This window comes from Aethalodelphis obliquidens, unplaced genomic scaffold (assembly GCF_003676395.1).
Source record: "Aethalodelphis obliquidens isolate GAN/ISIS:26980383/991018 unplaced genomic scaffold, ASM367639v1 scaffold6, whole genome shotgun sequence".
Classification (NCBI taxonomy): Eukaryota; Metazoa; Chordata; class Mammalia; order Artiodactyla; family Delphinidae; genus Aethalodelphis; species Aethalodelphis obliquidens.
In genome coordinates, this window is record NW_020837950.1 from 68031272 (window position 1) to 68050714 (window position 19443).

At 34.7% G+C, this 19443-nt stretch overlaps 1 non-coding gene across 1 annotated transcript; it reads left to right on the forward strand.

The window, feature by feature from the left end:
- Positions 1-11006: 11006 nt before the first annotated feature.
- LOC113619319 (U6 spliceosomal RNA) lies at positions 11007-11112 on the forward strand. The gene has a single exon (XR_003432352.1). It is a non-coding gene; the product is annotated as a U6 spliceosomal RNA (small nuclear RNA).
- The last annotated feature ends 8331 nt before the right edge of the window (positions 11113-19443 follow it).

Here is a 19443-nt window from a genome sequence, read left to right on the forward strand (position 1 = left end):
TCTCCTGCCTCTCCTGTAATTATCTAAGAAGGTTGCAGTGATATTTTACATCAGTGGCTCTACATAAAACTAAATATAAAATTATGGTGGAGATAATTAATTTTTCTGTATCACTTAATCAGGGTCATTAAGGTTTAACACTGCTCTTAAACTGTTAAAAATAATAGCATGATTTCAAATGATTTTTATACTTTGGTAATAACATAGATCATGTTCAAAAGATAGCTGCTCAAGTCCATTCTCTAGTAGGTCTGTGTCTTTATTCCCGTCTTACCCCTAGGTTCTTCATGACATTTTTTTTCTTAGATTCCATACATATGTGTTAGCATAAGGTATTTGTCTTTCTCTTTCTGACTTACTTCACTCTGTATGACAGACTCTAGGTCCATCCACCTCAGGATACAGGGAGGGGGAAGGGTAAGCTGTGACAAAGTGAGAGAGTGGCATGGACACATATACACTACCAAACGTAAAATAGCTAGTGGGAAGCAGCCGCATAGCACAGGGAGATCAGCTCGGTGCTTTGTGACCACCTAGAGGGGTGGGAGAGGGAGGGTGGAGGGAGACACAAGAGGGAAGAGATATGGGAACATATGTATAACTGATTCACTTTGTTATAAAGCAGAAACTAACACACCATTGTAAAGCAATTATACTCCAATAAAGATGTTTAAAAAAAAGATAGTTGCAATTATTACAAGAGTTATTTTATGGTTTAATTCTCATACCTCATCTTCAAAACATACTCCATATATACTCTGTTAATATGGATATCACTTTTAATAATGTTGTTTTCCCATTACTAGTTTTTGGGAAGAGTTAACTTCATACAAATAAATAATGTGTCATGACAATAATTTATAAAAATTTCTCTTAGCTTAACTCTTAAGATCACCTAATGATAAAGGCACAATAGCAATAAACTTTTTGATTTTGTGTTCTAACCTCAGAAAAACAGCTTGAGAGGCTATTATGCAAACCATACAATCTAAGTTCACTAGAATTAAAAATAAGATGGAAATTTTATGATAAAGCCACATGCTAACTTTTGGAATTATTTCAGTATTTTCATACTTTTTTCCTTCACATATGCATGATATTATTTTGTATTTCTTTAAAAATGTCTCACACAGTTTTTCCTAAGAGAAATAAATGCCATAACATTGTTGGTTATCATCACTTCACATTATAAGGTACTATACTTCAAGAATTCTAATGTTTTTCATTCACTCAATTGGAGTCTTATCCTTCAAAGTTACATCACAAAGTTACGTTACAAAGAATGCAGCCAAAAATAATTTATATGACAAAATCTTTGGTTAATTCTGAAATACTCTCATGCTATTTTTACTTTTTTTTTTTTTTTAATTTCTTCGAATTTGCTGTAACAAGAGTCAGTCTTTCTACTAGAAAATCAAGTCGCCTTCAGTTATAGCTACCGAGCAAATCAAGTATGCAGAGCAGTGGAGTAGAGAAGAACGATCCACCCTGAATCTGCATGGTATCCATCCTATTATACAACATATGAAATCTTCTAGACTATTTATAAATGCCTCTCAAATTAAGCTTTTGATTTGTGTATGTACTTATTTGTTTAAGAAAGGGTATAATGGCCTCTATTGGTACAGAAAAAAAACACCAATGCTTACATCTTCAAAGCAATAATAAAAATATTTTGTAATTAAAATAAAATTTATGAAGCTCATGCACAAGTTGTTCATGTTGCATTGTAATTTTTGAAATAATTACCCTCAATTCATTTATGCAAATAAACAGTAAGATACACTCAATTGTTACATACATAAAGCACCTACTTAAGTATAGGTTATAAGGTTATTGAGCATGTTTCACTGTAGGGGCTATGAATTATTGATGAAATAATGAGAATTTAGTAGTTTTAGGGAATTTATTATTTTAAAGTATGTATTGACTACAGCTGTATTTGTGAACAATCATAATAATAACAGAATTTATTGTGACAAGAACTGTGCTGTTTTATTTGTAGCAGCATTTTTAACTTTACAACAACCAGATCAATTCACATTATTGTAACTCATACTGATCTCTGTTCCTATAGTTCTTCCTTTCCTAAAATATGTAACTCATATTTTATAACAAAGGAAACTCAGCCTTAAGAATTTGTATTTTAGGACAATGTACTATACTGTAAGGGCAAATGCCATTTTCACACCAAGTTTTCTGTCTCCTGAACGTAAAATCTCAATACCTATTTTATATCAGCACTCAATGTAATGGCGGGACATTTAAATATGGAATTTAAAGAATTAGCTCATCAATAAAAATTGTGATTATATTTTATGAGAATTAATAAAAGAATGTGGAGTATTATAATGGCATGGGTTTTTAATATAAAAGCACATGCAATTTTTTAAAAGGTTATAATTTTAAAAATTTATTTGTTATTGTATTTATAATGTACATCAGTCTTAATTTCAAACAATTTTTATAAAATGCAAGACTTATTTGGTAATTTTTATATTGGACTTAATTGCTAACATTCTTTAGGTCTCATCAAATATACAAAGTAAAAACAGATTTCGTTGCTATCTTATTTAGGAGACTGAATTATTTTAATCATTGGATATTGTAAATGAAGCAAACTGGTGCCCATTTTCTCATAAGTTTTCTTAGGAATAACTAAAGAAGGATTTCCACAGTTTTGTCAAGTTAGCATGAAACAATATTTGTTCCAACTTCCCCTCCCCTCTTCCTCTCTTTCCTTCTCTCCTCTCTTTACCTCCATTCATTCCTTCCTTTTGTGTTATGCCTAATATTTTTATTATTTTTTAAATATACATGCATTAAAATTTACTGATTTTGGTGTAGAAGTCTATGAGTTTTAGTTCATGTATAGGTTTGTCTAATGACCACTATGATCAGGATACAGAAGAGATCTATCACCCCAAAAACTCGTTTGTGTTGCATCTGTCGTGAACACTCCCTCCAAACCTGACCTCTAACATCCACTGATCTCTGTTCCTACAGTGTTTCCTTCTCTAAAATATATAAAATGGCACCATATAGTTGGTGTTCTAAGCAGACTGTTTCTTTGTTCCTGATTTTCTGCCAAAATCTGTTTCTCAAGACTTCTCTTTAATTTATTCCTTTCCAATACTTTATTTTCCAACTTAAGATAACACAATTTTGCTGAAAAAGAAAAGAAATTCTGACTAGTGCAAAGGAAATTATTGCAAATAATCTGTATATTAGAAACTAAAGGTTGTTAACTTCGGAATAATGACTTTTGGTTACTGCATGTCACATTTTAATTTATATGTTTAAACATAGAGTAGTCATAGTTTATACTATTTTTTATTATTGATTTCCATTTATATCATCTCATGTGCATTAACTGGTCATTAACAATTTGTAAATTTATTCCATAATTATTTATTAATTGCTTATAAAAATGCAGATTCTGTGGTTCTGTTGTGAATAAGCATAGGTAAGACCTTCATGTACCCTGTAGCCCAGTATGAAATTTACACTTGACAATTTGTAAGTGTAAACAATTACAAATACAATATTTGTAAACAATACAAACATTGTAAACAATACAAATACATTTTTCCCGAGGCATCTATTTTGTTTTTAATATTTTAATTACACATTATTATATTATAATTATTATTACATACCTATATCTATAAACTCAGATAAACCTTTTAAATTATTTTCTAAGGATTTTCAAGGAAAAAATAGTTGGGATAAAGGGTATAAATCTTTTACAGTTCTTGATAAATGCTTGAAAATTATTAATGAGAAAGTACCATCTGATAAATATTATGAGAACGTCCCTCTCACTGCATGCTAGCCAGGAATGAAAGTTAATAAATGAACTGTTTGCCAGCAAATTGTCTCTTGACCTTTTCATTATTTCTCTAATTATTTCTAGTGAGTTGAATTGGTCCCTCATAAAAAAAAAAATTATTTCCTTTAATTGCTTAGAAATTTTACACATTTTAATTGTAGTTCTCATAATTTTTATGTAGATTATTGAATAACAATGTTTTTAGTTGGTTGTTACATTTGTAACAAACACAGTTCCCATTAATCTATCATTTTCACGATTTTAGCAACCTTGCTTAACTCATTTATAATGAACCTTGCTTAACTCATTTATAACAAAGTTTAATCAACATATGAAATAGGAAATTGCTTTTATTAGAATTAATCCTATACTGCCTAGTCTAATCATGTCATCAGTAAGTCACACAATTTAACATAGTTTTTTTTTTAATGTACTAATACTTTTTTTTTTTTTTTTACTTATTTTTGGCTGCATTGGGTCTTCGTTGCTACACGCGGGCGTGAGCTACTCTTCGTTGCAGTGCGCAAGCTTGTCATTGCGGTGGCTTCTCTTGTTGCGGAGCACGGGCTCTAGAGCGCAGGCTCAGTAGTTGTGGCACACAGGCCTAGATGCTCCGCGGCATGTGGGATTTTCCCAGACCAGGTCTCGAACCTGTGTCCCCTGCATTGTCAGGAGGATTCTTAACCACTGCCCCACCAGGGAAGCCCTTTAACATAGTTTTTAATTAACATATTGAATATATGTAAGTCAGGGTCTTCTAAGAAGCAGATGCCAAGACAGGATTAAAATGCACAGGTTTTATATTAGGAGAAATGTCCATGTGAGACAAACTAGGGAAGAAGCCAGGTAAGACTGGGAGAGCCTCAGACAGTGACATTAAGCGTGATTCCAGGTTAAGGAGAGAAGGACAGATGGTTGGGAAGAAACTTCCTAGACTGTCACACAGTTTTAAGAAGTTTTGGCAAAGCGCATGCGGTGTTCTAGAATCCAAAAAAGACCTACCAGGCACTGTGCATCTTTCTCTGTGATAGGGGATGATGCAAGATTTAGCCCTTGTCTTTTATTTCGGAGGGCATGTGTTAGCACACTCCAGATCACTGGAACCTTAAAAATTTCATGGAAATGGTTTGCTACCTTTTTTTTTTTTTTTTTTTAAGTGTTCCAGGATTTTACTAGGGAAAATGTCTTGTTGAGAGCCACCAGTAAGACTGCAAAGCAAGTCACACCCTGAGGAAAGGAGAGGAAGAAAAGATGAGGTGAATGAGTCTTAGGCTACTGTGCAGTCTAAGAAAGGTCCAACAAGGCACTGGGGAGTGTTCAAGCCAAGATGAGCCTTCAGAAAAGACCTGTGAATCCTAGAAATGGATTCGCCTAGGTATCTCTGGCATGCTCCTTCTTAGACTGGAAAGCCTGGCATTGGTGCAGATGTCTCAGTGGGTTTCAGAGTCCAGTGACTGGGGTCCTTGATCAGTGACACTCCCTGTAATTGCAGTCTGACAAGCACATACTCATGGACACCATAATCTATTTTACAGTATTAGCATACATGTGTTTAATAGCAAAATATATATAACATGGACTATGGTGTCGGACAGAAATAAGATTAAATCCTATTTCTACCATCTTTAGCTGCAGGACCATAAATTAGATAAGTTACATCTCTGAGACTGTTTCCTCAGCTGAATAAGTGGATATAATAACACTGTACTACATGAGGAATAAATAATATGTAAAATAGCTGGCTCTGAGTAGGTAAGCAAGATAAGTGTTATGCAATGTTAGCTCTAAGATTTTCTCTATCTGTAGAGTAAGGCTAAGATTATGATCAATCATGAATCTGAATGTGGCTCAAATAGTTAAGAAAATGGCACCTTAGAAACCACATGCATAAATTTAAAGAAATAAGGGCTTTGGTTTCTGTAATTAGGAGTCCAGGTCTCAGACACAGATGCATACTATCGTCTTTGTCTGTGGATGTGAATAATTCACTGATGACAAAGAGTTTTGGCTATAGGGAAAGCTACAGAAAGAAGAGCTAAATCATTCAGGGAATTAACAGAAGTGTCAAGGCATTTTGAACCTATTCAGATATTAAAGCATTCTTAGAAGAACAAGATGAAAAAATAAATAAATAAAGCATTTCTACATGCCAGAAATACCAGCATAATTATCAATGATATCTGAATTAAGATAAGCTCACAGAGGGAATTTCCTGGCGGTCCAGTGGTTAGGACTCAGTGCTTCTACTGCAGGGGCCATGGGTTCAATCCATGATCAGGGAACTAAGATACCGTAAGCTGCGCAGCGTGGCCAAAGAAAAAAAGATAAGCACATAGATTATACAGATACTTGTGATTTTAACTCTCTCTGAATTTTATTTTACAGTCAACTATGAACTTGTGAAATTTCTTGTACCTACATTCTAATTCAGTATATAAAGTAACATAGGGAAATGTATGTGGCACATTCACTTGTGGTACTTGTGTCTAGATCCACTTGGACTTAAAGGCAAAGAAAAAAGACGAACCTCATCCATTACACATAACAGTTACAATAAACAAAAGATTAGGTAAAATAAAAATTACAGAGCACAAGGACCTGAAGTATAGGGGGAATTTATCAAGAGGATTAATTCCCTCTAATGAAAAAACACTTTTCTTGAATAGCAGACTTTTAATGGTAACAAGTATAAATGGTTTAGAACGAAACATAGATATTCTGAGTAGAATATTTAGTAGGCTGCAGTGATTTGGTCAGTATAATTTTCAAATCATTTACCATTTAATATTGACACTCCTACTAAAATGATTCATGCAGGGAAAACGCTTGTGCTTTAGCTACAGTTGGATTTTCCAAGCTAACATCAATTAATTTATATAAAATGAAATCAGAGCTACTCATCTAGTTGTTTACTAAATGTTTTTTAATGTCTCTTGATTTTAGTAAGCTCTTATTGTATTCAATAAATTGAGTATTATGAAATCTGTTGGCACAGAGATTTTATAAAGAATTGATAGAACTGAGGAGATGAAGTTAAAAAGAGAAGGTAAAAATGGGCTGCACTTCAATAATGCCTGAAGAAACTTTTACAGATATTGTAATTTTCAAATGTACAATATGTTTACAGATTTGCCCTGCATTTAGTCTGCCTTGTTTTATTTTGATTTTTGTTGAGTCTCCTGCCTGCTTGCTAAAAGCTAGGATGCTTCAGGCCCATGTACAATTGAAAGCAGAGGCATCCTTGAGCTTTAAAGCATTGAACAAACTGGAAAATGCATCATACCACATACTGAAGTGAAAGAAGTCTGTGTTTTTGTGTTTTTCTTTTTAAATAAAAATTTTCAAAAAGTTAAAACAAAAAGAGACAAGGTTGATTAAAGGAAAAAAAAAAAGGCATGTATCCCTTTCCCGGTTTGTGGACACAGAATTATGTTATATGCTCACTTTCAAATCCATTCCTATTATGAGTTATAATGTTTATCATCTGTTGGTTATATTGTAAATATTGGGTTAGCCAAAAAAGTTCGTTTGGTTTTTTTCCATAAGATGGCTCTAGTAGCGCTTAGCTGTCTTTAACTTCATTCAAAACAATTCTGTTAGATTGCATTGTGACAGCTGTCATATCAGTGTGCATTAAAAAAAAGCTTATCAAAATTGGTGAATTTTTGTGTAATCATTTTAATATTGGAGATGGAAGAAAAAAGCAACATTTTCAGCAAATTATGCTTTATTATTTCAAGAAAGGTAAAAAAAAGCAACTGAAACGCAAAAAAAAAGATTGGTGTAATGCATGGAGAAGGTGCTGTGACTGATCAAATGTTTCAAAAGTGGTTTGAGAAGTTTCGTGCTGGAGATTTTTCGCTGGATGATGCTCCACAGTCAGGTAGACCAGTTGATAGTAATCAAATGGAGACATTAATTGAGAACAATCAACATTATACCATGCGGGAGACTGCAGACATACTCAAAATATCCAAATCAAGCATTGAACATCATTTGAACCAGCTTGGTTATGTGAATCACTTTGATGTTTGGGTTCCACATTAGTTAAGTGAAAAAAAACCTTCTTGACCGTATTTCCACACGCGATTCTCTACTGAAACATAATGAAAACGTTCGTTTTTAAAACAAATTGTGATGGGCCATCAAAAGTGGACACCGTACAGTAATGTGGAACAGAAGAGATAGTGGGGCAAGAGAAATGAATCACCACCAACCACAGCAAAGGCTGGTCTTCATCCAAAGAAGGTGATGTTGTGTATACGGTGGGACTGGAAGGGAGGTCCTCTATTATGGGCTCCTTCCAGAAAACCAAACAATTAATTCCAACAACTACTGTTCCCAATTAGACCAACTGAAAGCAGCATTTGACGAAAAGCTCCCGGAAATAGTCAACAGAAAGCACATAGTCTTCCGTCAGGATAATGTAAGACCACATGTTTCTTTGATGACCAGGCAAAAACTGTTACAGCTTGGCTGGGAAGTTCTGATTCATCTGCCGTATTCGCCAGACATTGCACTTTCGGATCTCCATTTATTTCGGTCTTTACGAAATTCTCATAATGGAAAAAATTTCGATTCCCTGGAAGACTGTAAAAGGCACCTGGAACAGTTCTTTGCTCAAAAAGATAAAAAGTTTTGGGAAGAGGAATTATGAAGTTGCCTTAAAAATGGCAGAAGGTAGTGGAACAAAACAGTGAATGCATTGTTCAATAAAATTCTTGGTGAAAATGAAAAATGTGTCTTTTATTTTTACTTTAAAAACCGAAGGAAATTTTTGGCCAACCCATAGTTTTTCAGTGTTCTAGTTCTGTTTTTATTTTTCCTCATAACTGAAAAATATTATTTCTCATTACAAGCTTTCATATGTCTGAATTTTTTTCTCTAAATACTTAATTTTTATACATTGGCTGGTTGTGATCTTTATTTGTTGGGTAAAAAATTTTAAATATTTTTCAAAGTACATATACTGGGTCTTCTTTTAAAGGAGAAAATCCAATAAATGATTTTTTTATCTTCCATAAAAAAGACAGTAGGTTTGAGGAATGGGTTCTGATATTCCTGTGTCCCATTATCAGATTCCCCTAATTCATTTTTTAAAATATATTTGACATATAACATTGTGCCAATATAATGTGTATAACATGTTAAATTGATACATTGTGATGTGATTACCACTGTAGTGATAATTAGAACCTTTACTGAATTACATAATTATCATTTCTTTTTAGTGATTTAAAACATTAAGTTCTAGTGTCTTAGCACATTTAGTGATTATAATACAATATTGTTCTCTATATTTATGATACTGTTCACTAGATCTCTAGGACTTATTTACCACTCAATGCCAAGTTTGTACACTTAAACAGCAAATGTTCTATCCACCCACCACCGTTCCCTGTAACCACCATTTGGCTCTCTGTTTTTATGAGTTTCGCATTTTTAGATTCCACATATAAATGATATTGTACAGTATTTTTTTCTCTGTCTGAATTATCTCACTTAGCATAATGTGCTCAAGGTCCATCCATGTTATTGGGAAAGGCAGGATGTCTTTCTTTCTCATGGCTAAATAATATTCCAATGTATATAGAGTGGACACTTGAACAACATGGGTTTGAACTTCCTGGGTCCACTTATAAGAGGATTCTATTTCCACTAAATATATTCATACTACATGATCCAAGTTTGGTTGAACCCCAGGATATGGAACCATGGAAATGGAGGGCTATCTATAAAGTTATACTCCATTTATCCATTGTGGGGAGGGTTGGCATATACACCACCATCTTTTATCCATTCATCTGTTGATGGGCATTTAGGTTGTTTCCATATCTTGGATATTGTAAAAATTGCTGCAATAAACATGGGAATGAATATTTCTCTTAGATATCCTGTTTTCATTTTCTTTGAGTATATACCCAGAAGTAAAACTGCTGGACCATACGGAAGTTCTATTTTTAATTCTTGAGGAACCTCCATGTCATTTTCCATAGTGGCTGCACCAATTTACATTCCCACCAAGAGTGTACAAGGGTTCCCTTTTAGTCACATCCTCACCAAGACTTGTTATCTCTTGTCTTCTTAATAATAGCTATTCTAACAGGTATGAGGTTATATCTCATTGTTGTTTTGATGTGTATTTCCCTGAGGATTAGTGATATTTTCATCTTTTCACATACCCATTGGCCATTTGGATATCTTCTTTGGACATATGTCTGTTTAGTTCCTCTGCTCATTTTTTAATTGGATTTTTTGTTGTTATTGAGTTGTATAAGTGCTTTACATATTTTGGTTATTAACCCCTTAGCTGAAATACGATTTGCAAAAGCTTTCTCTCATTCTGCATGATTTTTTGTTGTTTCTTTTGCTGTATAGAAGCTTCTAAGTTTGGTGTACTCCCATTTGTTGATGTTTGCTTTTGTTGTTTTTGCTTTTGGTGTCATATCCAAAAAATCACTGCCAAGATCAATGTCAAGGAGCTTCCTCCTATTCCCTGTATTCTTGAACACAAGTCAGCTCTATGACTTTTGCCAAGACTGACTACTCTCATGGGGACAGGAGAGATGAAAAAACAAATGGAGGAAAGAGGGTCCAGAAAACAATGTAAGGCCCAAATGTACATGACAAAAAATAAGATGACTTCCAGCAATATTTCATAGTCTTTCAGTAAGGACAGACATGTGGTCCTTCACTCTCTTATTGAGAAAAGCTAGATAAACTTGGTGAAAAGAGAAGTTGAAAAGACTGAGTTTCCATATAGTGTGTACTCACCCTATCAATCCCATGAAAGAAGCAAAATGTCAAGCAGGACAACCCTGTGCTTAGAGGTTCGGTCTATTGAAAACAATCATAAACATCATGTGGAACAAAAAAATTATTGTCTAGGGTAGAACAGATGACTGTGCCAAACCCTAACAGTCAGTGCTCTGCTGTGGTTGGGTCATCAGAATTATTAGAGATCAGTCATCCTTAATCAGAAATTCAGCATATTTAATAAACAAAGAAAAACAGCATCACTGAGCACTAACTATATGTGAGTAGTTCTTTTGTACTTTTTCAAGGTATGATTTCTTCCAAAATAGAAATGGAAGCCACTTGTGAATAGTCATGGCAGGCCCAAAGAGTAACAGACAAAGTAATTACTAAGACAGTTGTATAAGAATGGCTTCATGCTTGCTTCAGCAGAACATATACTAAAAATTGGAACGATACAGAGAAGATCAGCATGGCACTTGCGCAAGGATGAGATGCAAATTCACAAAGCATTCCATATGTTTGAAGTTTGGGATTAACATATACGCACTGCTATACATAAAACAGATAACCGGGCTTCCCTGGTGGCACAGTGGTTGAGAGTCCACCTGCTGACGCAGGGGACGAGGGTTCGTGCCCTGGTCCGGGAAGGTCCCACATGCCGCGGAGCGGCTAGGCCCGCGAGCCATGGCCGCTGACCCTGTGCGTCCGGAGCCTGTGCTCCGCAACGGGAGAGGCCACAGCGGTGAGAGGCCCGTGTACCGCAAAATAAATAAATAAATACACAAACAAACAAATAAATAAATAAAATTTTTAAAGTGTCCCTTTAAAAAAAAAAACAGATAACCAACAAGGACCTACTGTAGAGCACAGGGAACTATACTCAATATTTTCTAATAACCTATATGGAAAAGGATCTGAAAAAGAAAAAATATTTAGAAATATACACACACACATATATAACTGAATCACTTTGCTGTACATCTGAAACTAACACAACATTGTAAATCAACCATACTTCCATTAAAAAAAAAAGAATAGCCTCAATGGTCTTAGCATTTATCTTTTAAGAAGTGACTCACAATGAGCGCTGACAATTAAACAGATTATCTGTTCATAAACAATAAGAGATTTCGTGTTGATTATTTAAGTTTACATCCAAGACAGTTGCAAGTTAACCATTTAATTTTAGAAAATACCCCCTTTAGGCTTAAGTTTATTCCCCTTTCATTTATTAGTTCTGTAACTGACTGAATAGAAATAACGGAAGTATTTACTTCTCCTGATTTCATTCACATGGTCAGTTGCCTTTGTAAAAATGAATCTTACCAAGTCAAAAAACACTGCACTGACAAGCTGTGAGCAATGACAATAATTTCACTAATGCAGTTGCCAAGTACACTAATTATCCTAATGATGGTTCAGTCGCCTGATAATCACATCCCCCAAGGATCATATACAGTCAACCCACACAGCTGCAGAGTCCTCTCCAGGCTCATTTTGCTTATTCCTGTCTCAGTAAAAACTACATAATATTACTTTATTAGCATAAAATAATCATCATAGCTGAACATGAGCTGAACAGAGAGCTAGACTGCTGAAGGGTAATCGAGGAGACTCCTACATGAGGTGCTTAGTCCTGTCATTCATTTCTCCAACGCCTGATAGAGCCATAATTTAGACCAGAAATCTGCTTCCATCTAAAGTAATGCTGTGGATTTTGAAGGGATAAAAATACTTAAGTGATCTATTTTCCTAAATCAATGGGCACACTGACTGATAAAAATATTTTGAAATCCTAAGTGATGTCTTTATAGGTTTGCTGGAAATTTTTTTTTCTTTCCTTCCTGAATTCTCAAGCAGTGACCCAAAATGGCTTTCACAAGTCTATCGAATTTTAAAGTCTAATTTGCAATAAAAGAGTATTTACCTTATCACAGAGTTAAGAGAGCACCACTTGTATTTGGGGAAAGGAGACTTAATGGTTATTTATTCCACATTCAATCATTTTGCGAAGATTTTTTTTATACTTTAAATTTCTTGATTAGACTTTTTCAAGAACTGGGAAGGGTTTGAGATTTTGCCAGCTGTGTGCTAACAAGTTAGTCTGTCACAGTTTAACAGATGCAGAAAAAGAGGTTCCAGGTTAGGGACAAAAGATTTTGCTGTTCATGGCACAGCATATAGCATAAGCTGCATGTTTGCATTAGTTCCCTTTGTCCCCTGTGTCTTATGGGGCAATGTGGAGCCATGTGTGTGCATGCTGCCCACACAGGTGGTTTGTATCACAACTGAGAAATATAAGGTTAGGAAACCCCAATCTTTTAAAGAATCTACTAGAAACCTGCCTCATGTTTACCCTGAAGGGACGGATTATCTTTATTATCCTGGACAGCAATCAAACCTGCTATCTGCCCCACAGCAAGAAACTATCCCTATTTTCAGCCTTGAAAATGTAGTTCAGAAAAATATAGCAGAGTAAAGTCTCTGCTTGTAAGATGTGTAGAAACGCAGGAGACGAATGGAAATGATCTCCCAACAGATTTTCCAAGTTTATAATCTGATAAATAATTTTCAAAAACTGCCACTCTCCAGATATGCTTTATTTTGTTATTATTTACAACTTTCCTTTTGTTTTCATTTGTTTGTTTGTTTTGAGTGGAATGCTAACATAGAACAAAAGGAAATAAGGACAGAGCAGGTATGTAAGATTGGGTTCTCCAAATATAGATGCCGACAGAATTATACATGCAAGATACTTGTTGGGAGTAAAGGATTTATAGATAAAGGGGAAAGGAAGCAGTTTTGGGCAGAGAGAACTTTCAGAAAACTATACAAATCTGGCTCTTGTAAAAGGGAAGAGGGAGGTAAAGGAGGGCTGGACAGAACTGCAGTGAAATTCTGGGAAACTTACAATCCCAAGAGGAGTCTCAGAGTACCCATGTGATTTCAGTCATTGACTGAAGAGAGCATGGGCTTCGTTTATATGCTGTCAGATCCCGAATATCTAGCAGGTATAGTTTGTCAGCTAAATATACTCCTAGAAACAAGTTCTCTCTTGAGAGATCTCCTCAGAGCATTCACAGAACTGCTGTAACAAGGACAGTAAAACTTGCAAGGGTAGTTAAAAGCCACAGTTTATTCCTGTCTGGAATGACCTCTGTTTCATACACGTTTCAAAGGTTTCCACCCTGGAAGGTATTATTAAAGCTAAGTAATCTTATGTTTTGCAATTGGAGAATAAGATATAAATCCACAGCTCCCTGTGATATAACATAAAAATTGACAGGCAGAAGCAAAATGAACAAAAGAGATTTCAGAGTTATAGCATAGAACAGAGCAAACATTTTCTTTAAAAAACTTGATAGTAAATATGTTTAGCTTTCATATCACACTCTCTGTCACAACTACCCCACTCTGCCTTTGTAGTATGAAAGCAGCCATAGACATATAATCAAATGGGACTGTGTACTAATGAAATTTTTTCCAAAAACATTGGTGGGCCAGATTTGGTCCATAGACCATCGTTTGCCAACTACTGATGTAGAATAATGTACTATCTATTCTGCACATAGAAATGGACGAACAGATGACAGTTCCCATCTAAAAAGTATGGAAGCCAAACATTGGAGATATACATTTTCTCTGAAAAGTTATAATATTGGCTAGTAAAGAAAGCATCTTTAGAACACACAAACATCCACTGTTGTATGAAATTCTTCTGTGCTTTCGGAGCACAGAAGATGATTCAGGTAAAGGTCATGTAGTCATTTATACTTCAATAGAACAAGTAAGCATACGGAGGGTTGGCAAAGGGCTGGAGAAATGAAGAGGTTATATATAAATGTAGCCCAATATTTTCTATTTTTAGCACGTCCTGTATTGAAATGAAGATATTTAATAGAAAAAAACAATTTACATGTACTTATTAGTATACAAATTTGAGACAGAACCTAGAAAACAGCATCAGTGATAATAAGGTATAGAAGTTTTCATTTTGTTCTCAAGCAAAAAATAAATTAAAAAAAGAGTCACTGGTTACCCAAGTAAATATACAATCCTTTGATTTAGTTTGTGCTCTCCTAAAACATCACCTAATTCTCATGTAGGTGGCTTACATGGTAAATGATCCCAAGAAGTAGGAATAAAGCGGGGCAAAAAAGGGAATAACTACATACAAGGTTGCAGTTGTCACAGTTGCCTTGGTAGATAACACAGATTCACTTCCTCTGCGACCTCTGGCAGGTCATGCTTGCCACCCAGAATTGTCTGATTGTCTGAAATTTTTTTTTCCCCTGGGGATAGACATTATTGACTTATTTTATTTCATCTAGTCCTTTTAACTAGCACAGAATAATTCTGTAAACAATCCACTTGTTTTTTTAAAAACTATTTCAACTTTTTTTTTTTCCACTGAAACCTTCCTAATTCAAAAGTAATCCTGGGATACATCAGCACCATCTAAAATCAAAGGCTAGAGAGCACTGTTTCAAAATATGAGAGCACTGATCCTACTGTCCTTATGCATGTCCAAATCGACTCTTTCTTTTACTACTCCACACCCAATTTGATTATAAAATCCCACCTGGAACTAGTCCAAATGCAGAGTACAAATGGGATTGACTAAAGCTAGTGGGCTAGTTACTAGTTATATAAAAATGTTCATTAACAGAATTATATCCTTTTAGAGCCAGATGATAAACATATTTCAATTTAAATACAAACTCTGATTAATTGGTAGGGGCTGCCTAGAGGTCTGGGTTGAGAACACTTGCACTTGTAGGCTGAATGAATAAGCACTCCTTGGCTAATTATTGATATATGCAGGGACACAAAGTAGAGTAGTGGCTACTTCTGAGCTAAATATTCACATACCGTGCCCTGGAGAAATTTTAATGAGGGCCATCAGGGAACCCACTTATACTAGCTGTAAACTTGGCCAGTTAACTCTGTTGTACTTGTTTCTTTATTTATAACATGGGACTAATATTAGTACCTGCCTAAGGATTTGTGTTCGTTTTACTGAGGGGAGGGGTGGTACATAAATGAAACTAACTTAATAAATTGCTTAGCACTGTACCTGACAAAAATTAAGGGATTAATAAATGCTAATTTTGGTAATTATAATAACCGTGACCATGTAAGCCATCAGCAACATTCACCTGTGTCAGGCACTGTGCTAAGAGCTTTATATCCTTTTCTTTCTTCACAACAAAAATATAAAACAGATATTTTTACTACCATTAGATAAACAAAGACAACAAACTACTGAGAATTTTATGTTGCCTTACATAAAGTCAAAATTTAGTTTGGGGAGCAGAAGTAAAACCAGGTCTGTGATTTACTGACTGTGGCAACCTCTATTATATTTATTCTTGTAATAATAACTTATATTAGTAGTATAAATAAAATTGATATATTTTGTTTGAATAGGATATTTCTGAAAGCTCTGTCATCATCTGAACTTATGAGTAAAATGAATATAGGTATTAGCCTATGAGTGAAAATTTTCTTAGAAAAAAATTTACAGGATATTTCTTTTAGGAAAAAGGGAAACAAAGTTATATTAACCATTTAGAGAGAGAGATATTAAGTATGCTCACATTAAAATGTGTAATTAGTCAGAAATATTTTCTATTATCATCATAGGCAACAATACAAATTATGATACAAGTAAGTAAAAATTTTTCTTCCTAAAAGTAGATAAATAAATATCTCTAATCTTCCTGGATGGATCTTGGGAGTAAACAAGTTAATGATATGAGAGCTGCTCCTAAAATTTCAACCTTCAGGGAGACACAAAATCAAATATACCAATAAAATGTATAAGGTATACATTGCTAAAAGGAAATCCCCAAATCCATATTGTATTGGAAGGTAGACTAAATAGCTGTTCACCAAGGATGCCTTTGCACCACCATAGAAGTATTCTTTCCCACAACATTGTGATCTGGCTTGACCTTGTGATTTGCTTTGATCAATGACATGGCAGTGTGCATATTCTTGTGATTTAAGAAAAGAAACAAGTCAGTTTGGCAAAAGCAGGATAGTGATGGAGACAGTGGTCAGAGAAGAGGTCATAGAATTAGATCTCACAGACAACTCTTTACTATTTGAAATCACTATTAGTTACAATTGTCTTAACTGTAAATATTCTCTAGGATTGAAATTGCTTTTGTACCCATTCTACAACCTTATTCCAGAATGTAGTAACTGAAAAGAATATATAATTGGGAAACACCAATACCCCCAAGTTTGAAAGTTTCTGAGTAGCTTCTTGGTGAATCTCTACACAAATTATTCAGGATAGAAACCAAAAATGTTTATTTGTGCTCAGGGCAGATTTTAAATTATAAGGCAGTATCACCTCTCTCGTTGGTTGTTTCCATTGTCATGAGACTGCATGCTTTATTATTTATTTATTTTTGTTTGCATTGGTCTTCGTTGCTGCACTTGGGCTTTCTCTAGTTGTGTCGAGTGGGGGCTACTCTTTGTTGCAGTGCACAGGCTTCTCGCTGCGGTGGCTTCTCTTGTTGCAGAGCACGGGCTTGCGGGTTCTAGAGCGCAGGCTCAGTAGTTGTGCTGCATGGGCTTAGTTGCCCCGCGGAATGTGGGATATTCCCGGACCAGGGATCGAACCTGTGTCCCCTGCATTGGCAGGAGGATTCTTAATCACTGCGCAACCAGAGAAGTCTCAGCTTGCATTATTTTTTAAAATAAAAGCCCATATTTCTTTCAATATTTTAAAGGATATTCAGAGTACTTCTTTTTCTCAGAGTAACTTCTACTTTAATTATATTCCATACTTATTGTAGCTTACTTCCAGACATGCTAACCCTTCTGTCACTTCTTTGTGCCCATGGAAATCAGTCCTTCCAAAATAACTTCTAAGGCTTATTCTCTGTAGAAAGCTTTGCTAAAGATTCAGGGCTGAATGCAGGGGTTATATTATCATAAATAGCTGATTTTAAAAGTGTAAAATTGAGTAATATATATCTTTGTTCTTAAAAGTCTCGTGGCCCTCTAGGTAGACAACTACAGGGTATGTCTGACTTGGAATTTCTCTTTGTTGTTCTTTCAACCTGTTTCACTTTGGTTGTGTCCAGAAGTTGAAAGTTCCTCCCAGCTTTACTAGTTTATTCTGGTCTCTCTTTCCCCTTTGTATCATATAGTTCTGGACCTTCCTTTATATATCCCAAACACTATTAAGAAGCTTAACTGTAGTTTATTTCTCTACTCATGATCACAGGAGTTTATCTATTAGTAATACAAAAAAAAAATGGCAGAGGGACTTCCCTGGTGGTCCAGTGGTTAAGACTTTGTGCTTCCACTGCAGGGGTCACAGGTTCAATCCCTGGTCTGGGAACTAAGATCCCGCATGCCACGCGGCATGGCCAAAAAAAAAAAAAAAAAAAAAGGCAGAAACTTTGAAATAAATGTCTTTCTCTTGGCAAATAGCAAGTGTGAAGAGTGACTTCTTTCCCCATCATTCTTTATAAGCATAAGAGAACACTTTATAGATTTTGTTTTTTGCCTGGTACAAAGCTATCCTCTTATTCCTTTTTTTGAAAGCAGAAGTACCCACAGGATGATTTTGTTTATTTATTAATAATGAAATTTGCTTTTCTTTTTCTTGAATTTCAGGTTTGCAAGGGACCTTAGAGAGCTAATCTAAAATAATGCCTTTCTCTCTCTTCCATAAAAGCCTTGCCAAGTCTAGTACAGGATGATAAATTTCAGAGCTTTGAGCTGTTCAGTTGCCTTCCATGCTGACTTAATAATGTTCAAGTATTTCCCAATTTAATAGATGTTTTCATTATATTTTTGGTTTTTAGTTATATGCATAAGTGGTCTCTACTTATGTTTCCAAAGCTAAAAACAAGAGCAAAGTATGCACAACACAACTTTATTTCAGAGGTTATAAAAATCTGATTCAAATCCTGTGTGATTTTTCAGTAGAAAAACATAGCTACATATGTAAGGTAGGCGAAAAATAATTACAAAGAAGAAAAATGCGCATGTATAGTGTAAAATTACATTGAAGAGTGACAAAGATGTAAATAAGCGGTATTCAGAAACGGTGTAAGTTGATTGACAAAGATGTATTACAGTAGAGTTAGTCATAGATGCAAACAATTTACAAGATAATTAGAATTACTCTTTGGCATACTGACTGACCATTAAAGACTAAATTCATTTTAATAAATCTATAATTATGATACTGTGCTATGATGGATTGATGAGGCTCTCTCTCTTTCATCTCCACACCCATGCACATATGTCCTTCACAGAGAGAAAAGCACAAAAGTGCTTCTAATTTTAGTGGCTTCTTGTTGATGATGTTGTTGCTTGTTGCTGTTGTCAATGTTCTAATCATTATGAGAAAAAATTGGGTCGTGATATGAATTTACAAGCGTATTGACCAATATTTGGAGGGGGGAACAAGTAAAACTGCCTAGATATGTCAATAGGCCATTTAAAATTCATATCTATGAAAACATTTTTGTATAACATGTGTTTAAATGATACAAAAATATGGAAAATTAGTCAAAATAGTCAAATATGCAGAGGTTTTTGACATCTTAACCTGATAATCTATTTGTTGGTCTTTTTGATAGTTCACAATAATATTTTTGCTTTAAGATATAGAATTAAGTTTAAAATCTTCACCAGAAGAAAAAGTCTTTCTTCCATCTTTTGGTTACTACTATATCTTATGAAATTCAAAAGAATTAGTTGGTCAGTTGACTATGTGATGCACTTAATATGCTCAGCATAATATCCAATTATATTCAATTTCTATCTCTTCATGACAACAAGTGAATTTGTAGAATTGGTATATCAGGAACATTTTG